General features: G+C 43.1%; 1 protein-coding gene across 2 annotated transcripts in view; it reads left to right on the plus strand.

The window, feature by feature from the left end:
* The window catches only part of TBC1D19 (TBC1 domain family member 19), a 141153-nt gene that overhangs the window by 85148 nt on the left and 32619 nt on the right, over nt 1-23386 (plus strand). The window lies entirely within an intron of this gene.

The raw sequence follows: 23386 nt of genomic DNA on the forward strand, positions 1-23386 counted from the left end.
CAAATTGTTTTGTGACGCCATATTCTGAGAGCCATAACCCTTTTATATTGAGCGGTATGAGGGCTTATTTTTTGCAGCGTGAGAACGAGCGGGGCAAGCTGTAGTTTTTATTGGTACCATTTTGGAGTACATGCGACTTTTTGATCACTTTTTTTAAGACATTTTTAGTGAGCTAAGGTGACCAAAAACAGATATTCTGGTGTTTAAATTTATTATTTTTTTGACAGCGTTCATCTTACAGGTTAAATAACATTTTATTGTAATCGTTCAGACTTTTACGGATGGGGCAATACCAGTTATGTTACTTTTTATTTTTTTAAAACATTACTATAGAGATAAAATGGCAAAAGGCTGTTTTTTTTAACTTTTAACATTTTATTTTTTTTTTGCACAAAAAACTTTTTAAAACTTTGTTGGGGTACTTGAACCAGGGATCGCTTGCACTATATACTGCAATACTAATGTATTTTAGTATATCGTGATTTTGGCAGGCTCATATTAAGCCTATTAAGGGCTTTACAGGAGCACAAACATAGCAGCCCTGGGGGCCTTCATTAGGCCCCCAGGCTGCCATGACAACCATCGGCACCCCACGATCGCATCACAGGGGGGGGGGGTGATAGGCTGTTGGAGGGGGTCGAACCCTCTTTTTAAATCCTTAGATTGCTAATGACCGTGGCATCTAAGCGGTTAAACCGGCAGAATCCGTAATCTTTGATTCCGCCTGTTGCAGTGAGGTGTCGGCTGTAAAATACAGGCAACACCCGCTCAGTATGGAGCCCGCTCCTTACTTCCCCCTTAACGCTTGTAACATACATGTACGTGACATTGTATCAGGGGTTTAAAGTCATAATGTTAGAGAATACAATTGGACTGGGGTCCATAAAGCTTATTATACAGTGCATTCAGAAAGTCTTCAGACCCTTTCACTTTTTTCACATTTTGTTATGTTGAGGCCATCTGCTAAAATAAAAAATATCGAGTTTTTCCACATCATTCTGTACTCCATACCCCATAATGACAAAGTGAAACCAGAATTTTAGAAATCTAGAAATTTATTATAAATTAAAAACTCAAATTATTTACGTAAATTAATTTGATTGGACATGATTTAGAAAGAGCTGGCCACCCCACCAAACTAAGTAATCTGGGGGGGAAGGGCCTTTGTAAGAAAGGTGACCAAGAACCCAATGGTCACTCTTGCTGATCTCCAAAGATCCTGTGTGCAGATGGGAGAAACTTCCAGAAGGTCAACCATCACTGCAGCACTCCACCTATCTGGGCTTTATGGCAGAGTGGCCATGAAAGACTGCTTTGGGGTTTGCAAAGAAGCACCTAAAGGACTCGCAGACTGTGAGAAACCAGATTCTGTGGTCTGATGAAACCAAAGTGAACATTTTGGCCTCATTTCAAAGCGTCCGGTCAGGAGAAAACCAGCCACTGCTCATAACCTGCCCAATACCATCCCTACAGTGAAGCATGGTGGTGGCAGCATCATGTCGTGGGGGTGTTTTTCAGCAGCTGGGACAGGGAGACTGGTCAGGGTTAAGGGAAAGATGAATGGAGTAAAGTACAGAGATATTCTTAATGAAAACCTGATCCAGAGTGCTGTGGACCTCAGACTGGGCCGAAGGTTCACCTTCCAACAAGACCATGACCCTAAGCACACAGCCAAGACAACACAGGAGTGGCTCAGGGACAACTCTATGAATGTCCTTGAGTGGCCCAGCCAGAGCCCTGACTTGAACCCAATCAAACATCTCTGGAGAGACCTGAACATGGCTGTCCACCGACGGTCCCCATCCAACCTGACCGGGCTTGAGCGGATCTGCAGAGAAGAATGACAGAAAATCTACATATCCAGGTGCAAACCTTGTGGCATCATACCCAAGAAGACTGGAGACTTATCGATGCCAAAGGTGCTTCAACGAAATACTGAGAAAAGGGTCTGAATACTTATGTCAATGCAATATTTTAGTTTTTCCTCTTTAATAAATTAGCAAAGATTACTAATATTCTGTTTTCACTTTGTCGTTATGGGGTATTGAGTGCAGAATGATGGGAATTTTTTTTTCACTTTGGCACAAGGAATGTGAAAAATTGAAAGGATCTGCAGACTTTCCGAATGCATTGGAAGGATCAGTTCACACTGAGTTTTGAGGCAGAATTTTCTACCTGCAAAAAAACTCCTAAGGCCCCATGCCCACTTCAGTTTTTTTTCTTCAGGGTGCTATCCGTTTTTTTTTTTTTAACTGATAGCACCCTGACGCGTTCATTTCAATGGGGCCATGCACACTTTCGTTGTTTTAATGGAACTGTGTGGCCGTTCTGACAAAAATAGGACAGGTCCTACTCCTGTCCGTTTTTGAGGCAACGGTCTCGGCCTTTTCATTCATTTGGTTCATGAAACAACGGACTGCACGCGGAAGCCATCCTTGTGTGGTCTGTGTTTCACGAATCCGTCATTAGCGGCCGTACAATGGCCAACTGAAGTGTGCATGAGGCCTAAGTAGTTTGGGAAAGACCAAGGACAAAAAAAATAGACCTTTTGATGTAAATATTTCATAATGGTTCAGGAATCTGCTGCAGATCCATTTAAAATATTTATGCAGTTTGTTACATAGTTTTGTTGAAAAATACATATGTCCATCACGTTCAACCAGCAGAGGAGACATGGCTGATAAGACAGGGGGAGGGGTACACCTTAGAACTTTTGTTTTCCCCTATTGAGCCAGAGAAGCATGAGCCAGCCTGCCTTAAAAGGGAAAAAAACTCCTTTCCGACTCTCTGGCGATCAGACAGATAAAAATACAATACAGACCATAGCTACCAGTTTGCTAAAGATCCTTTTTCACAGGCCAATGATCGGGTAAATGAGGGTTCATATGAAAACTCGTTCCCAATCACTGCCCTTTATAAGCAGGGCAACGATCAGCCGATGAACAAGAAAACGTTCAGCGGCTGATCTGCTCATTTATGCAGCCAATAAAATGGTCACTAGTCAGCAGCACATCTCCCTTTATAAACAGGGAGACGTGCTGCCGCTATGATGGAAATGTAGGGGGACGAAAGATCAAATTAACGATTGCTTGTCCTCCTACATAACTGATCATCCCTCCTTGATCGGCAATGATGATCTCATTGATCGGCGCTCAATTTCACGGCCCATATTGGGTCGTATATGAAAGAACCTTAAGTGACAAGCTGAGTGCGTTCCCAGAAGATGAGGCACACAGATGACAACACAAAGTTCATGTGAGATCCGACATTTAACTATCATTGAGTACAAGCAGTGGAGGCGCATATGCAGCATTAGTACTTCTGGTCCTTACCGCTAAGTAAAGTAGGATGGCGGCAGGTAACCAGTGCTGTATCGGTAACTACATTTTGAGTATTTTTTTTATTATTCCTAATGTAGTATTGGACTGATGATGATATTCTCTATATAGTGCTGCGTAATATATCGGGATTATATCTGCAACAGAAATAAAAATTGCAGGGCCGAAGATGCTGGGGCTATATGTAAATATATGTAAATGTCATAATAACGTGAAACAGCTTTTGTGATTGGTCGTATGAATTCATTATGCACCCAAATATTCTACAATGGGGAACATTTCATACAGGGCTAATACTCTTTCATAGCATTGTATACTTTTTAAGGATGATTTGTAGAACACGTTATAAACATGTAATTGTTATTTTGTCTTGTCTATAATTATTCCGACCTGAACTCTGGTCCCTCGTGCTTTCTGTTTGCAGACCGTGTATTTTCCATTATAAAACTGCTGCGTTAATCACTGACAATGTCTCTTAATGTATTTACGTTTTTAAAGTCAGACAATGAATCATTATGCAGCATTGTGCCATCAGCAAGAAAATGCAATATTAGGAAAAAGATGTTGTACGTTTTGCGGCTCTTCGATTTTTTTTATTCCACATATTCTACTTTATTTGCTGTAATGGGATGAGTGCCATACAGGGGTCATATGTTTCTATACAGATGAGAACTACCATTCCGGGGGCAGTTCAAAGACCCAGTGTGTAGTAAGTAATACGTCCTTCTCTGCTTATAATACTAATACTATAATAATACTACTTTATGTATCAAAGTGAGATGGGTGCTAAATTAATTCATATCCATACAGTCACAAGGAAATCCTGTGGTGACCCTAAAAGGGTTAACATTCTAAAATGATATATTTGACCACTTGGTCATCTTGTCATCACAGGAGTTTCCCCTCTGAGTGTTCCCCTTCTGTAATGTCCTCTAAATTATTTAAAGGGGTTTTTCAAGTACATCCAAAAAATGAGCAAAGAGCAGGAAAAGTTTTGAAATAATAATATAATAACCAATACTCACCTGACCTGATAAATCCCCCACCGCTCCAGTTCCACCACCCTCTAGTGTTCCCCGCTGGTCTTTGTTTTGGCTTGACACAGGACTTCTGCAGCCAATCACTAGCCTCACTGGTGTATGTGAAAGACCGCTGAGCCTTGTTATTACGTGCAACAGTCGTGTGTATATGGGCATCTCATCGCTGCAGCCAAGTAAACATAGACAGGCAGAAAGTGACAGAGCGGCGAGTGATATATTAGGTGAGTATTGGTTATTTTATTGTAATACTATTCCTGTTCCTTGTGCATTTTTTGCTGAACTCAGAAACCCCTTAGGCCTTATTCATATGAGCGTATATCACGTCCGTGTAATGTCCGTTTAAATAATTTGCAGTACGCTGACCAATGCATTTCAATGGGGCTATTCACACATTCGTGTTTCACGGAGCGTGTGTCTGTTGCGTGAAACTGACCGCATGTCCTGTTGTGGTCCGTTTTTGCGGATCAGACTCGCCCATTGAATTCTATGGGTGCATGAAAAACGGCCTGTTTTTTGCAGACGCAAATCGGACACCCTAGTGCAGGGGTCTCAAACTCGGCCGGGTAAGTGGGCCACATATAGAAAAAATGGGAAGTTGACGGGCCGCATTACTTTCAAATTTGATACCCAACAAAATTATTGTTAATCAATTAGTTATTTGAACTACTATAACACTACATTACTATAATAATAATAATACTACATTACTATAATAATACTGCTAGGTCTAAAATTTGAGAGAATTGTCCACGTGCTTATTTAAACATCACAGTTTTCCAGTTTAAGTGTCGCTACATGCAGACCAGCAGCTCAGTTGGCAGTGTTTGGCAGACACACATGTCAAGATTGGGCAGCTCCTTTTTAGATAGTGCCACAGAGTCCTCTGTAGATAAGGCCACAGTGCCCTCTGTAGATATTTCTACAGTGCCTTCTGTAGATAACGCCACAGTGCCCTCTGTAGATAACGCCGCAGTGCCCTCTGTAGATAACGCCGCAGTGCCCTCTGTAGATAACGCCGCAGTGCCCTCTGTAGATAACGCCGCAGTGCCCTCTGTAGATAACGCCACAGTGCCCTCTGTAGATAACGCCGCAGTGCCCTCTGTAGATCTCGCCGCAGTGCCCTCTGTAGATACTCGCCGCAGTGCCCTCTGTAGATACTCGCCGCAGTGCCCTCTGTAGATAACGCCGCAGTGCCCTCTGTAGATAACGCCGCAGTGCCCTCTGTAGATAACGCCGCAGTGCCCTCTGTATTTAACGCCACAGTGCCCTCTGTATTTAACGCCACAGTGCCCTCTGTATTTAACGCCACAGTGCCCTCTGTATTTAACGCCACAGTGCCCTCTGTATTTAACGCCACAGTGCCCTCTGTATTTAACGCCACAGTGCCCTCTGTATTTAACGCCACAGTGCCCTCTGTATTTAACGCCACAGTGCCCTCTGTATTTAACGCCACAGTGCCGTCTGTAGATACTGCCGCAGTGCCCTCTGTAGATAACGCCGCAGTGCCCTCTGTAGATAACGCCGCAGTGCCCTCTGTAGATAACGCCGCAGTGCCCTGTGTAGATAACGCCGCAGTGCCCTCTGTATTTAACGCCACAGTGCCCTCTGTATTTAACGCCACAGTGCCGTCTGTAGATACTGCCACAGTGCCGTCTGTAGATACTGCCACAGTGCCGTCTGTAGATACTGCCACAGTGCCGTCTGTAGATACTGCCACAGTGCCGTCTGTAGATACTGCCACAGTGCCGTCTGTAGATACTGCCACAGTGCCCTCTGTAGATGCTGCCACAGTGCCGTCTGTAGATACTGCCACAGTGCCGTCTGTAGATACTGCCACAGTGCCATCTGTAGATACTGCCACAGTGCCGTCTGTAGATACTGCCACAGTTCCGTCTGTAGATACTGCCACACACCCCTAGATAATGCCACAGTGTCATTTGTAAATACTGCCACACACCCACATGTAGATAATGCCACAGTGCCCTCCGCAGACGCTGCCACAGTGCCCTCCGCAGACGCTGCCACAGTGCCCTCCGCAGACGCTGCCACAGTGCCCTCCGCAGACGCTGCCACAGTGCCCTCCGCAGACGCTGCCACAGTGCCCTCCGCAGACGCTGCCACAGGGCCCTCCGCAGACGCTGCCACAGGGCCCTCCGCAGACGCTGCCACAGGGCCCTCCGCAGACGCTGCCACAGGGCCCTCCGCAGACGCTGCCACAGGGCCCTCCGCAGACGCTGCCACAGGGCCCTCCGCAGACGCTGCCACAGGGCCCTCCGCAGACGCTGCCACAGGGCCCTCCGCAGACGCTGCCACAGGGCCCTCCGCAGACGCTGCCACAGGGCCCGCCGCAGACGCTGCCACAGGGCCCTCCGCAGACGCTGCCACAGGGCCCTCCGCAGACGCTGCCACACACACCCCAAGTAGATAGCTCTATTGGGGCTCACTCTAGGAGTGGAATCCTTTGGCTGGGGATTCCTCTGCTGTTGGAGCCCCTGACGTCACTGTCCATACACAGTGACGTCAGGGTATCCTCCTGGACCGGAATGTGATATCAAGGGCAACCCCAGAGCCGGAGTCCCGGAGCAGAGCACTAGTATAGGCTCTGCGCTGGAACTCTGGGGAAGCCACTGACATCAGTGTCCATATATGGATAGTGATGTCAGGGGCTTGCCCAGAGCTGGAGTCCCGGAGCAGAGCCAAATCTACCACTCTACCTGGGATTCTAGCTCTGCTCCTGACATCACTGTCCATATATGGACAGAGATGTCAGTGGCAACCCCAGAGCTGGAGTCCCGGGCAGAGCGCTAGTAGACTCTTCCTGGGACTCCAACTGTGCTCCTGACATCACTGGAACTCCTGCTCTGGGGAAGCCTCTGACATCACAGTCGATGTATGGACAGCGATGTCAGAGGCTTCCCCAGAGTCCTGGAGCAGAGCCTATACTAGCGCTCTGCCCGGGACTCCAGCTCTGGGGAAGCCCCAGACATCGCTGTCCATATGTGGACAGCAATGTCAGGGGATTCCACAGAGTCTCGGAGCAGAGCCTATACTAGCACTCTGCCCGGGACTCAGCTCTGGGGAAGATCCTGACACACTGTCGATATATGGACAGCGATGTCAGGGAATTCCACAGAGTTCCGGAGCAGAGCCGATTATAGCGCTCTGCCCGGGACTCCGCTCTGGGGAAGCCCCAGACATCGCTGTCCATAAGTGGACAGCAATGTCAGGGAAATCCAGAGAGTCCCAGAGCACAGCCTGCACTAGCGGCTCTGTGTCCCGCGGGCCGCAGATGACATCCCCAATGGCCGCGTGCTTGAGACCCCTGCGCTAGTGTAAATAAGGCCTTTATATTGAAGGACCAGTTTTCGACCTCCTTCCTTTACTATTATACACCCTCTAGTCTCTGATAAGTCTCCTCGTAGGAAATTTCCAAAATGAGAAGTGTTATCTTTTTTTATGTGGATAATTTCACCACACAATGTAAAGAAAAAATTTCTCATTAAAAGTTGATGGACACCGTATATTATTTTCTACCACTTCCCTTGGCATCTATTATTCAATTTTTCAATGCATTAGGAAAACGTAATAAAAAAAACTAGATTCCGTTTTTACCGTACAGAATAATGCCATATGGTACCTTCATACAGGACAGTGTTACAAAGATATCCTCCATAGAGGAAATACCATAATACAGCATCTGGTGGAATATGCCATGATTTTGTTTTTAATATGCCATGATTTCTTATAAAGAGGTACAATAGGATTACACAGACTTCTTTTACTGCTCCTTACAACTAGGAGCTTGTGTGAAGCAATAATACGGCCATGTTGCAATGAGACCTTAGACAGCAGGACAGCAGGCTATATTTTTTATTCCATTATAAAAATAAAAACACTCAAATGCAATCTAACATCAAAATAGCTATTTTGTCATCCGTTTAAATCTCATAAATGAATGCTCTACAATGGATCAATTCTTTTCTTTTGTTTTTTATGTAAAAAATTCAAGAAACTTTTTAAAAAAATAATTAAAAAAAAATTTGCAGGTCTAGCCTTAGACTGTCTTATTAAATATCCTATTTTAATTTATGGCAATATTTTATATTACTAGTATTTTTTCTGTCATAAGACCTGTATTTGTTCTGAGATTTGACCAGTCGGAGAGAATTAATATAAAAGGATTTTGTACTGGGATGTGATGACTCCAGAATGAATGAAACAACCACCTTGTGCAATTAATTCTTAATTTTTTTAGATTGATAACTTTTTTTATGAGCATTTTGATAAATTCCCAGGGCTATTATGAAAGTCTGAATGTAATAACGGAGTCTGATGAAAGCATTGGGGAGGTGGCTGCCATTTTCACCTTACGTAATACAACATCTTTGGATGCTTTAACTGTCTGCAGAGAAGGAAAGTAATTTAAGTGAAATTACATGACTTCCTTGAAATTTCTCCTACGGGAAGTCAATTGCATTTTTGAGTGTCTTAATGATTAATTTGATTGCGATGTCAATATAAATGTCACGCAAGGAAATGACAGTGTCTCCTTCCCCTTCTGCTTGATTAAGTGTAAATTAGTCACACTTGTTGGGATCTGTTACACCAAAGAGAGGGCAAGGCCTCCACGCACTAGCATTATAAAGTATTATGTGTAATGGAGACCTCCTGTGTCCTTTCGAGATTAGAATACAAGGTCAACAATAATGTTCCATATGAAATAAACCACAACAAACTTCTGGAGGCTGAATCATTTTCTGAACTTAACTGCGTTTTTGGTATTCAGAACTGTAGGGATTTAATTCGTTTTCAATTTCGATGGCAATACTTCTTCTTAACCTTTTTTGAGGTCTGTGTAATAATTCCTTTTTGTAGTGTCCTCTTTTTGTTGTTGTTTTAATTGCATAGTAAATTATTCTTATGATGAGTAAGATAATGCGCCATAAACGGGTACAAAGCCTGGACACGTAGACTACTCGTCATCCTGGTTTAAAAGTAGAAATTGTACCACCTGCGTTACTATAAAGCAGTTGGTTTTCAATTGAAGCCGATCCAGCAATCGTTCATCTGTTCCTCTGATGGAACAGATGAACACAAAAGCCAAACAGGAAGCATCGCTGCCGGTTGCGTCACCATTGATTTTCAATTGTATCTTTTTTGTTTCAGTTGGTTTCAGTTTGCCTCCGTTCCACTAGGTTTTCATTTTTTTTCACTGACAAAACAGCGTAGTCGGCAGCACTATTGCTGCCATGAAAGAACGGAAACCCAGTGGAATGGAGGCAAATGGAAGCCAACAAACAAAAAAATACAGTTTATATCAATGGTGATGCAAACGGAAGCGGTGCTTTCTGTTTGGCTTTACGTTCATCTGATGGAACAGATGAACAGAAATCCTAAACAGAAGCCAGAGCTGATGTGAACAGGCCCTTACTGTGCAGCGATCTGATCTTCCACAATATATTGCTCTGTGATAGTCGGACAACAGCAAGATTTATAGTTGCTGCGTGGATGTCAGTAGAGAATACAACAAAATAATAATAATAAAAAATTATCTAGAGTAATGAATTTCTTGTTTTATTTTTTTATAAATTCTTTATTTTTTTTTATTTTTTTGAAGAACATGTACATAGAACAAAAAAACACCTGAGTGTTAAAGTAACCCGTCACTAGATTTGGAGTCCCTAAACCATCAGCATGTAGTTATGCAGATGGGGTTTAGCGGTCCAGACATGCCTATGTGAAAACTGGGCATTTCAGCAATAGTTAGTGAAAGAACTTACAAGTTACCGAGATGAGTCCGGCAGCATTGCTCAGATGAAGCCGAGGACCGTACACCTCGCTTCACTGCGCATGTGCAGTGTACTGTCCTCCGCTTCATATGTACAATGCACATGCGACCGATGCGCCTGGACTGGATGCGGTGTGGCATTTCTGGAAGATAGCAGACATGTTTTTCTTATCCTGTACAACTCCTTTATAATATCTGTGACTATTGTGTTGGCTTTTATCATCAAAGCAATAAAAAGGTAGCACGAAACAAATGCTTAGCACTGGAGATCTTGATATAAACTATTATTTCTTAGAACAATGTGTTCAGATCCGTGTTTTGTAACTTTCTGCTGGCAAATTTGATCTTGCAGGAAATTGGAGTGGTTAAGGTACACAGCTGTTGACCTGCTGCATTTCTGAAACCTTTCAGTGTAAGTGACGATGCTGAAATTTAAAGTGAATGTCCATGTCAAGTAGGGTTTGTGGACATACTGGGCCGTACCGCCTTGGCGATATGGCAGCTGGCCAACAGGGCGCAGGTCAAAGTCTATAGTTCGTATAGGGTACCTGTGGCAGCTCGGACAGTAGCAAGGCAGGCTCGGCTGGGACTAGGCAGCAGGTAAACGTCAGGTGTGGTATACAGCATGGCACGGCTTTGGCTCAGCACAGTACTCGACCAGGTTAGTACGGAATGCAGGGAACAGGAACACACTAGGAGACCATTGCATAGACAAACTTAGGGAACAACGGTCAGGCATAAATGCAAGGGCCTGAACCCCTCTTATAGTTCAGGGACTCATGGGTTCAAAGTTCATCAAAGTCCAGTGCGCGCGCTGCCTCTTTAAGAGCAGGCACGAGCGTGCGCGGGCACCCTACGGGATCCGGCTGAGGTGAGTAGAAGCGAGCGCTGGTGTCTCCTGAAGAGGAGGCTGGGGCCAGCGCTCGCTGACTCGTGGCTGCGGCTGTCAGGGGGAGATTGGAGCTGACGGCCCGCAGCCATGGACAGCGTGGGCCACCAGAAATGACGAGCAATCAGATCTCGGGTCTTACGGACCCCCGCGTGACCTGCCAGTCTAGAGGAGTGTCCCCAGCGGAGGATTCTTCCACGATTAGCCAGGCGCACAAAAGTCCTCCCTGGGGGAATGTCCCCAACTTGCAGGGGATTGACAGAGACAATGCAAGATGGATCAATAATGTTCTGTGGAATCTCCATGGTGTCTTCTGTCTCGAAAGACCTGGACAAGGCATCGGCCCTCACATTCTTGTCAACCGGGCGATAATGGAGCTCAAACTGGAACCTGGTAAAGAACAGTGACCACCTGGCCTGACGAGGGTTCAGTCGTTGGGCCGTCTGGAGGTAGGTCAGATTCTTCTGGTCCGTAAAAATTAGGATCGGATGAGCTGCACCCTCTAGTAGATGTCTCCACTCTTCCAGAGCCAATTTGATGGCCAGTAACTCCCGATCCCCAATCGAGTAGTTGCGTTCTGCGGAAGAGAAGAGCTTAGAGAAATATCCACATACCATTGACTTGCCCTTGGGACCTCTCTGGAACAGGAGTGCACCAGCACCGACAGAGGATGCGTCCACCTCCAAGGAGAACTGCAGTGAGACATCCGGATGATGGAGGATAGAGGCTGACGTGAAGGCACTCTTCAGGCTATTGAATGCGGACTCTGCCTCAGGAGTCTACACCTTGGTGTTCATGCCCTTCTTAGTGAGGTTAGAGATAGGAGAAGGCAATGAGGAGAAGTTTGGAATAAGCTGTCTGTAAAAATTGGCGAATCCCAGAAAGCGCTGTATGGTCCTCAAGCCTTGAGGGCGTGGCCATTCCAGGACAGACTTTACCTTTTAAGTCTATAGTTCGTATAGGGTACCTGTGGCAGCTCGGAAAGTAGCAAGGCAGGCTCGGCTGGGATTAGGCTGCAGGTAGATGTCAGGCGTGGTATACAGCACGGCGCGACTTTGGCTCAGCGCAGTACTCGACCAGTATGGTACGGAATGCAGGGAACAGGAACACACTAGGAGACTATTGCATAGACGAACTTAGGGAACAACAACAACGCTCAGGCATAGAAGCAAGGGCCTGAACCCCTCTTATAGTTCAGGGACTCATGGGTTCAACGTTCATCAAAGTCCGGTGCACGCGCTGCCCCTTTAGGAGTGGGCATGAGCATGCGTGCGCACCCTAAGGGATACGGCTGAGGTGAGTGGAAGCGAGTGCTGGCGTCTCCTGAGGAGGAGGCTGGGGCCAGAGCTCACCGACTCGTGGCTGTCGGGGGGAGATTGGAGCTGACGGGCCCGCAGCCACGGACATGACAGTCCATTTTTTAACACCATGTCAATTTTGGGCACAACATCCTGTGATGAATTATTTCTTAATATATCTATATAGCGGTCGGAGTTACGTTTTTCTGATACAGAGCTCCAAATCTTCTGCATTGACAGATCTAAAAGGTGTCACTAGTCTCACTAATCTAAAATATATATATATATATATATATATATATATATATATATATATATATATATATATATATATAAAATAACTTTTTTTCTTATTAACCCCTTAATGACCGCCGATTAGCCTTTTCACGGCGGTCATTAATGGGCTTTATTCTACAGCGCCGCTATTCCACGGCGCTGCATTAGAATAAAGTAAACAGAGCAGGGAGCCGTGAAATCTCCCTGCTCTCAGCTGCCAGAGGCAGCTGAGGGCTGGGGGCGTCCCTGCTCTGCCGGGTGAGATCGATATTCGTATCGATCTCACCCGTTTAACCCCTCAGATGCGGTGCACAATAGCGTGCACCGCATCTGAGTGGTTTTAGAGAGAGGGAGGGAGCTCCCTCTCATCCAACCGGCGATAAGATCGCCGAGTGTCTGTGTCTCTAATGGCAGCCGGGGGCCTAATAAAGGCCCCCCAGGTCTGCCAGTAATGAATGCCTGCTAGGCTATGCCAGAGGCATGACCTAGCAGATGCCTGTCCGTTTTAAATGGACAGGCAGTAATACACTGCAATACAAAAGTATTGCAGTGTATTATAAATGCGATCGGATGATCGCATATGAAAGTCCCCTAGTAGGACAAGTAAAAAAAAAAAAGTTGAATAAAGTTAATAAAAAAAAAAGTGAAAAACCCACTTTTTCCCCTTACAAACTGCTTTATTATTAAAAAAACACAATAAAGCAAAAAGGTTACGCAAATTTGGTATTGCCGCGTCCGTAACGACCCCGACTATAAAGCTGTTACATTATTTAACCCGCACGGTGAACGCTGTCAAAAATAAAATAAAAAACAATGGAAAAATTGCTGTTTTCTGTTAATCCTGACTTAAAAAAAATGTGATAAAAAGTGATCAAAAAGTCGCATCTACTCTCAAATGCTACCAATAAAAACTACAAGTCGTCCCGCAAAAAACAAGCCCTCATACAACTGCATCGGCGGAAAAATAAAATAGTTATAGCTCTTCGAATGTGACGATGGAAAAACGTAAAAAATTTCTTGGTCATTAGGGCCCAGAATGCAAGCAGGGGGAAGGGGTTAAGACCAGATAGTGAAACATTCTTTTATTTTTTATTGTCTATTTTTATTTTATGTTTAAGTAGGTGTTTTTTTAATGCTTTTTTTCTGTACAGGATTGTGGGGGCAGCCATCTTGCCTGAGCAGCTGCTCTTTTCTTTTAATAGTGGTCAGATATTTCCTTAACAGCACATGGACTATAGGAAACAAAAGTCTGGAGATGACCCATTGACTTCTATATGAAATTGTTGTGTGTATGCTCTGTGACCTGTGCAGAGGTCACTGTGCAGGGATGAGGAGCTGTGGCCATCACATATGGTTAATGCTGTGATCATGTGTTATCTGCCCCCAGCTTTATAATAGAGGAGTTACTTTTCATTGTAATCCTGTCTGTGATGATCATGTGATGACTGCTGAGAAGTGATCTTTACAGGACAGGAAGTGTCAGTCTGTTATGAGGCTTAGTGGCCAGTGTAAAAACTGCAAGATTTCAAAATTATTTTTTAATGTAGATAATGACATGGAAAAATAACAAATTTTTAAAAACAATCACCAAAACTTCTTAAGAATATGTTTAACATAAAAACTTGATTTCAACTAAATGACACGTTCCCTTTAAATAATAACATTCTTGGTGCTTGCAGCCACCATTAGGAGCAGTCTACTTCACACTGTTTTATTGAGTTCAATGTATAAATTGAATAAATTCTTAAATAGTTTGTCTTATATAAAGGATAAATAAATTAAAGGTGTCCCGTTGCCTAGGTGAAACCACAGCTCCCTCCTCTGAACTGTGCACAAATCAGCTGCAGGATCTAGGTCCAGCCACAGTGGCATGACCTCATCCGTTGGAGACCTGGACGGTGAACTGCTCCTGGAATCCCTTTCTTGATTCTCAGCCCTGGTGAAGAGTTTCCTGGCGTTTTATCAGTTGTTTCCTGTGATGTTCTGCATTTGATTGGGCTTTGTTTTGACTCCCCTTGATCTGATAATCTGTGTACCGACCTCTGGCCTGACCCTGACTGTGTCTACTGATACTGATTTTATGGACCTGTTGTTGCCTGCCAGTTACCAACCTGGATCCATTTGACCATGATACTGACTAAACGCTCTGTCTGCAACTTGACCATCTATTGTGGACTACACTAGGGACCGTGACTTGGGAATTTTACTGGTAAGTCCATACCTCATTTTGGGGGTTAAAGGTGAAGAACGGGGGATTCCTTCGACTCCATCACTCCCGGTTAGCCTGCGCCAACTCAATAACTGTCTCTGTCATTTATCTTCCTTGCCTACTGCTAAACTTTTTCTGCACTAGAACACAACTCCATGACCAACAGGTTTGCATAGTGTCACTGAAGCCTGCTCCTGTTACACTGTGCTAATCTGCATCATCACTCTCTTAAGCAGCCACCCAAGTTCAGCGATTGACTTCCATGTATGCACTTGGGCCTACGGAACACTACATAGCTTCAGATCAGCTGTGTTTGTTAGGGTAGGATGCGGCCTGCCGTACAGTGTTTTGAAAAAATGTTTGCCCCTTTCCCAATTTCTTATTTTTTTCATATTTTTCACACATGAATGTTTCAGATCATCCAATTACTAAGTAAATACAAAATACTATTTTTAACCCCTTTAGGATGCAGCCTGTTTTGGCCTTGTGGCACAGCCGATTTTTTTCAAATCTGACATGTCACTTTACATGGTAATAACTCCGTAATGCTTTTACCTATCCAAGCGATTCTGAGGTTGTTTTCTCGTGACATATTGTACTTTATGATAGTGGAAAAATTTGGTTGATAAATTCAATATCTTTTCGTGAAAAACACCAAAATTCCAAGAAAACTTTGCAAAAATGTGCATTTTTCTAAATTTAAATGTATTTGCTTGTAAAACAGATAGTAATACCACACAAAATAGTCACTAGTTTACATTTCCCTTATGTCTACTTTATATTTGCTTTGTTTTTTTAACATCCTTTTATTTTTCTAGGACGTTACAAGGTTTAGAACTTTAGCATCAATTTCTCACATTTTCAAGAAAATGTCAAAAAGCTATTTTTAAAAGGACCGGTTTAGTTCTGAAGTGGTTTTGAGGGTCTTATATATTAGAATCCCCCAATAAATCACCCCATTTTAAAAACTGCACCCCTCAAAGTATTCAAAACAGCATTCAGAAAGTTTCCTAACCCTTTAGGCGTTTCACAGGAAATAAAGCAAAGTAGAGGGGAAATGTACAAATTTTTTTTTTTTTTGCCGAAATGAATTTGTAATAAAAAAAAAATCTGTAACACAGAAGGTTTTACCAGAAAAACACAACTCAATATTTATTGCCCAGGTCCTTCAGTTTTTAGAAATATCGCACATGTGGCCCTAGTGTCCTAATGGACCAAAACACCGGCCTCAAAAGAAAAATAGCACCTAACAGGATTTTGGGGCCTGCTTATTTTTAGATTATGTTTTAGGCACCATGTCGGGTTTGAAAAGATCTTGTGGTGCCAAAACAGTGGAAACTCCCCAAAAGTGACCCCATTTTGGAAACTAGACCCCTCAAGGAATTTATCTAGGGGTATAGTTAGCACTTTGACCCCACAGGTATTTTGCTATATTTATTGGAGTTAGTCTGTGAAAATGAAAAAACATAGAAATTTGTAATATTTACAAGGAATAAAGAAGAAAATGCACCCCAACATTTGTAAAGCATCTTCTTCCAATTGTCTACTTTAGATTGACATCGGTTTTTTTTAACATTCTTTTATTTTTCTTGGACGTTACAAGGCTTAGAACATAAACAGCAATTTCTCATATTTTTAAGAAAATTTCGAAAGCCTTTTTTTTAAGGTACCTCTTCAGTTCTGAAGTGGCTTTGAGGGGCCTATGTATTAGAAAGCCTGATAAAACACCCCATTTTAAAAACTAGACCCCTCATAGTATTCAAAACAGCATTTAGAACGTTTTTTAACCCTTCAGGCATTTCACAAGAAATAAAGCAAAGTGGAGGTGAAATTTGCAAATGTCATTTTTCTTGCTGAATTTCAATTTTATAAAAAAAAAATTCTTTAACACAGAAGGATTTACCAGAGAAATACTACTAAATATGTATTGTCCAGATTCTGCACTTTTTAGAAATGTCCCACATGTGTCTCTAGTGCGCTCGTGGACTAAAATACAAGCCCCAGAAGCAAAGAAGCACCTAGTGCATTTTGAGGCCTCTTTTTTATTAGAATATATTTTAGGCAGCATGCCAGGTTTGAAGAGGTGTTGAGGTGCCAAAACAGTAGGAATCCCCGAATAGTGACCCCATTTTGGAAACTGCACCCCTCAAGGAATTAATTTATGGTTGTTGTTACCATTTTGACCGCACAATTTTTTTACAGCACCTATTTGAATTGGGCTGTGAAATTTAAAAAATTTAATTTTTTTCCAATAAGATGTCATTTGTGATCAAAATTTCTTATTTTCACAGGGAACAAAATACCCCATTTTGTTGCCCAATTTGTCCTTAGTGCGGCAATACCCCATTTGTGGTGATAACCTGCCGTTTGGGCACATGGGAGGGCTCAGAATGAAAGGAGCGCTGTGTGTTCTTTGGAGTGCAGATTTTGCTGGTTTGGTTTTCGGGTGCCATGTCGCATTTGCAGAGCCCCAGAGATATTGAAGCAATGGAAACCCACCAGAAGTGACCCCATTTTGGAAACTACACCCCTCAAGGAATTCATTTATGGGTGTTGTGACCATTTAGACACCATAGTTTCTTCACAGAACTTATTTGAATTGGGCTGGGAATTAAAAAAAAAATTTTTCCAATAATATGTCGTTTTAGCTCAAAAATTCTTATTTTCACAAAAAATAAAATACTACATTTTGTTGCCGAATTTGTCCTGAGTGCGACAATACCCCATTTGTGGTGATAAACTGCTGTTTGGGCCCATGGGAGGGCTCAGAAGGAAAGGAGCGCGATTTGTTCTTTGGAGTCCAGATTTTGCTGGATTGATTTTCAGGTGCCATGTCGCATTTGCAAAGCACCAGAGGTATCAAAGCAATGGAAACCCACCAGAAGAGACCCCATTTTGGAGACTACACCCCTCAAGGAATTCATTTATGGGTGTTGTGACCATTTTGACCCCATAGTTTTTTCACAGAACTTATTTGAATTGGGCTGGGAATGAAAACAAAATTAATTTTTTCAATAATATGTAGTTTTGGCTGAAAATTTCTTATTTTCACAAGAAATAAAATACCCCATTCTGTTGCACAATTTGTCCTGAGTGCAGCAATACCCCATTTGTGGTGATAAACTGCCGTTTGGGCCCATGGTAGGGCTCAGAAGGAAAGGACCACCATTTTGGCCTACTGGGGATTTTCTGGTGCGAAGTCATGTATCCAGAAGCCCCTGAGGTACCAGTACAGTTGAAACCCTCAAGAAGTGACCCCGTTTTAAAAACTACACCCTTAAGGCATTCATCTAGAGGTGTAGTGAGCATTTTGACTGGAGACATACAACCCATAAACTGTAATGTGGTTTCTTACGGATATGGCAATACCCTCAATGTAGCTGTTAACAGCTGCCCGGGCACACAGCAGGGCTCAGAAGGGAAAGATAAGGGGGGATAAGCTGTGCGGAGGGCATCGGGGTAAGTAAAATTGGGGTAAATTCTAAACCAAGGGATGTATGATAAATTTTAAAACACTCTTTCATACAGAGCTCTGGTTTTTCGGGACACACCTTACATTGATATATTGTGTCCTCCCTTAGCCCACTCTTATAGCAGACTTTGCACCTCTTTTGACTTTTTTTCCCTTTTTGCCAGTTGGGGAACTTATCCTGGAAAGTGTTGCCCTGGTACGATGCGTGTGGCCTCGCTTCCAGAAGTACTGGGTGCCCCCCCTTCCTGGTCCCTAAAGATTAGGTTCTTGATAACCACCTCGTGAAATTCCAGGAAAGTTCCCCTCTGGCCTGTACATCGACGTGGCACGTACACATTGTACAATGCCATCTGTATGATGTGCATGGCCAGTTTCTTATACCACACCACATAGCGCTGTAGGGCTTCAGGACTTGATCTGACAAGTCCACCCCTCCCATCTACTTATTGTAGCCCAGGATGCAGTCTGGTTTGGGGGTCTCTGTACTGGTACCCCGTACAGGTACATGGGTACTGGTGTGACATCTCTCTTGTCTTGTACTTGACACACAATATGTTGCTGCTAGAATGTGCCCTGCGCTCACCCCTTCTTGTTTGCCCTGGCCTTTCAGGTTTCTTCTAGCAGTGCCGCATGCCACAGGACTGGAAGCAGTTGAAGAGTGGGACGCTGGTATAAAAATTATCCTGGTGGAGTTGGTAACCCTGGTCCAGCAGTGGGTGCACCAAATACCACAAAATGTTTGCATTATCTCCCAGTAAGGGGTGGGGGGGGGGGGAATTATGGGGGTTGAATACTGGTGTCCTTCCCTTTTATATATCCTAAATTTGTAGGTATACCCTGATGCACTCTCGCACAGCTTATACATCTTCACGCCATACCTTGCCCTCTTACCCGGAAGGTACTGGCGGAATTGAACCCTCCCTTTAAAATCTACCAAGGACTCCTCAATAGAAATACACTTCTCGGGGGTGTATGCTTGGGAAAACCGGGCACTGAACCGGTCTAATAGGGGTCTCCATTTATACAAACGGTCAAAACTGGGGTCATCTCGGGGTGGGCGCTGCTCATTATCAGTATAATGTAAGAAGTGAAGTATTGCCTAATTTATTTAGTTTTTTAGGTTCTAGTTCAGTTCTGAAGTTGCTTTGAGGGACATATATATTAGAAACCCCTATGAAACACCCCATTTTAGAAACTAGACCCCTCAAAGTATTCACAACAGCATTTAGAAAGTTTATGAACCCTTTAGGTGTTTCACAGGAATTTAGAGCAAAGTAGAGGAGCACCTAGTCTATTTTAAGGCCTCCTTTTTATAAGGCAACATGTCCGGTTTGAAGAGGTCTTGTGGGGCCAAAACAGTGGAAAACCACCAAAAGTGACCCCATTTTGGAAACTAGACCCCTTGAGGAATTCATTGCAGTTTTCATGGGGTGCATGTGACTTTTTGATCAGTTTTTTATTCTATTTTTAAGTGGTGTGGTGACTAAAAAACAGCAATTCTACTATTGTTTTTTTATTCTATTTTTTTTACAGCGTTCACCGTGCGCTATAAATGACATATTCACTTTATTCTGCGGGGCGATACAATTACGGCGATACCATATGTTTATAGTTTTTTTTATGTCTTATGGCGTTGGCACAATAAAATACTTTTTGTAAAAAATCATTAACTTTTTGTGTTACCTTATTCTAAGAGCCATAACGGTTTTATTTTTCCATCAATAAAGCCGTGCGAGGACTTATTTTTTGCGTATCGAACTGTAGTTTCAATCAGGACCATTTTTAGGTACATGCGACTTTTTGATCTCTTTTTATTCCATTTTTTGGGAGGTTAAGTGACCAAACAATTGTGATTCTGGTACGGTTTATTATTTTCTTTTACGGCGTTCACCGCCGGGATAAATAACGAAATAATTTTGTAGTTCAGGCCGTTACGGACGCGGCGATACCAATTATGTATAGTTTATTTGTTTATATATTTTTATTAATAATAAAGGACTGATAAGGGAAAAGGGGGGATTTTTACTTTTATTGCTTTAAAAATAAAAACTTTTATTTTCTTATTTTTACACATCTTTTTTTTACTTTATTACTTTGTCCCACTGGGGAACTTGAGGGCAGGAGGCCCTGATCGCTATTCTAATACACTGCACTACATGCGTAGTGCAGTGTATTAGAGCTGTCCGCTAATCACTGACAGCAAGCATAGTGGGTCCTGACTTCGTCAGGACCCACTAGGCTTCTGTCGATGGCAGAGCCGGACGCCATTGTTTGGTGTCCGGTTGCCATAGTCACCATCGCCAGCCGCTATCGCGTAGCAGGCTGGCGATTGTAGCTTAACCCCTAAAAAGCTGTGATCTCTATTGAACACGGCTTTTCAGGGGTTAATCAGCGGGGACACAGCGATCTGTCCCCACTGTAGGAGCTGCGGCAGCTGTTGTACGAGACAGCAGCTGTCACAGCTCCTGTATGTGTCGGGAGGACGGCCGAAATGGCCGTTACTCCCGCGACGTACTATTCTGACGGAATAGTACGTCGCTCAGCGCGAAGGGGTTAATATTTTCATTCTAATTTGTATAAACAGGTCACCAGACACGGCAACCGGCTTATACAGCTGATAGGATTATTATAGTGGATCGGTCCAAGCATTCCTTAGTGAGCTAAAAACCTCAACAACATAAATGTCTAACATTTTGGACTCCTGTCGCATAGCTAACAAAACATTGTAACTAGGTCAGGTGGGGGGTTTTCATCCCACGAATTTAAACAATGTTTCCATTTACCGACCACAAGCAGAGGTTTTGAAATAGTGCCAAATTGGAACTCTGTATATTATAGAGTTGCATACATTTTTATTATACCCTTTATGCTTAATTTACATATGATTGGACAACCCTTTTAAAATGGTTAGGACGGGAAACCCCATTGTAGGGATAACACTTGATTCTTTTTGTGCCACTATTTTCTTGACCTCCAATATTGAACCTTAAGACTGCATTTTGTCAAAGTATTGGGATTCTTAGGGGGAATTTACCAACCTTTCTATGCTACTTTTCTGGCGTAGAAACGTTGCAAATAGGACAATAGTTGCAAAAATTAAAACTTTTGGGTCGTTTCCTCTGTTTCCGCTGCCCGACTATAATTTACACCAGAAACCAGCATAAAGTAGGGCAGAAATCGACACCACTCCTGCACGGACAGTTGATGATGCAACAAATTTATTAAGAGGCGAGTGCCTCTTAACCCTTTCCCGAAATCCGCCGTATAGATGGCGAAGTTCGGGTGGGAGAGTATGGAGCGGGCTCACGAGAATCCTGCTATTTTAACTCCTTAGTCAACAGCGACTGCTGCATCTAATATGTTTGGGACGGCCTCCTCTGACATGCCATCTTGTTAATAGTCGTCATGGCAGGTCTTGCATCTTTGTACTCCTGTTAAAGAGGCTCTGTCACCAGATTTTGCAACCCCTATCTGCTATTGCAGCAGATAGGCTTCAATGTAGATTACAGTAACGTTTTTATTTTTTAAAAACGAGCATTTTTGGCCAAGTTATGACCATTTTTGTAGTTATGCAAATGAGGCTTGCAAAAGTACAACTGGGCGTGTTGAAAAGTAAAAGTACAACTGGGCGTGTATTATGTGCGTACATCGGGGCGTTTTTACTTCTTTTACTAGCTGGGCGTTCTGATGAGAAGTATCATCCACTTCTGTTTGTTAACACCCAGCTTCTGGCAGTGCAGACACACAGCGTGTTCTCGAGAGATCACGCTGTGACGTCACTCACTTCCTGCCCCAGGTCCTGCATCGTGTCGGCCACATCGGCACCAGAGGCTACAGTTGATTCTGCAGCAGCAACAGCGTTTGCAGGTAAGTAGCTACATCGACTTACCTGCAAACGCCGATACTGCTGCAGAATCAACTGTAGCCTCTGGTGCCGATGTGTCCTCGCTCGTCCGACACGATGCAGGACCTGGGGCAGGAAGTGAGTGACGTCACAGCGTGATCTCTCGAGAACACGCTGTGTCTGCACTGCCAGAAGCTGGGCGTTGTGGAGAGAAGTGGATGATACTTCTCATCAGAACGCCCAGCTAGTAAAAGTAGTAAAAACGCCCCGATGTACGCACATAATACACGCCCAGTTGTACTTTTACTTTAAACACGCCCAGTTGGACTTTAGCAAACCTCATTTACATAAATACAAAAATGGTCATAACTTGGCCAAAAATGCTCGTTTTTTAAAAATAAAAACGTTACTGTAATCTACATTGCAGCGCCGATCTGCTGCAATAGCAGATAGGGGTTGCAAAATCTGGTGACAGAGCCTCTTTAAGCCCTGCTGGAGGCAAAGCTTAATAGGTGTCTGCCAGCATCACAATATACTGCAATACATTAGTATTGCAGTATATCGTGTAAGTTGGCCATTGGTCGCTGGTTCAAGTCTAGGGGGACTAGTAATAAAAGTTAAAAACCATTAACTTATGTTTGGTGTAATACATATAAAAAAAAAATTAAGATTTCAAATAAAAAAAACTTTTCCCCCAAAAGCAATGTAAAAATACATAAGAATTAACATAACTAGTATTGCCGCATCCATAAAAGTCTGAACTATCACAATATAACATTATTTGATCCGCACGGTGAACGCCATAGAAAAAATTTAACTGCCAGACTCACTGTTGTTTGGTCACCTCATATCCCACATAAAAAGGAATAAATAGTGATCAAACGTTTCATGTGCCACAAAATGGTACCAATAGAAAGTATAGCTCTCCCCGCAAAAAACAAGCCCTCATACCGCTCAATCGATGACAAAATAAAAAGTTATGGCTCAAAATATGGCGACACAAAACAAATTTTATTTTTAACCATTACATTTTCCTTGTAAAAGTAGTAAAACATAAAAAAATATGTAAATTTGGTATACCCATAATCGTATTGAGCCATAGAACAATGTTAACATGTTGTTCTCCAGTTCCCCCGTACATTATATGATACAATAAATAGTGCCGTAAAAACTTCAACTTGTCCCACAAAATCCAAGCTCTCATGCTGTGTTATCGATGTAAAAATACAAAC

The sequence above is a fragment of the Rhinoderma darwinii genome, chromosome 1, assembly GCF_050947455.1.
Source record: "Rhinoderma darwinii isolate aRhiDar2 chromosome 1, aRhiDar2.hap1, whole genome shotgun sequence".
Lineage (NCBI taxonomy): Eukaryota > Metazoa > Chordata > Amphibia > Anura > Rhinodermatidae > Rhinoderma > Rhinoderma darwinii.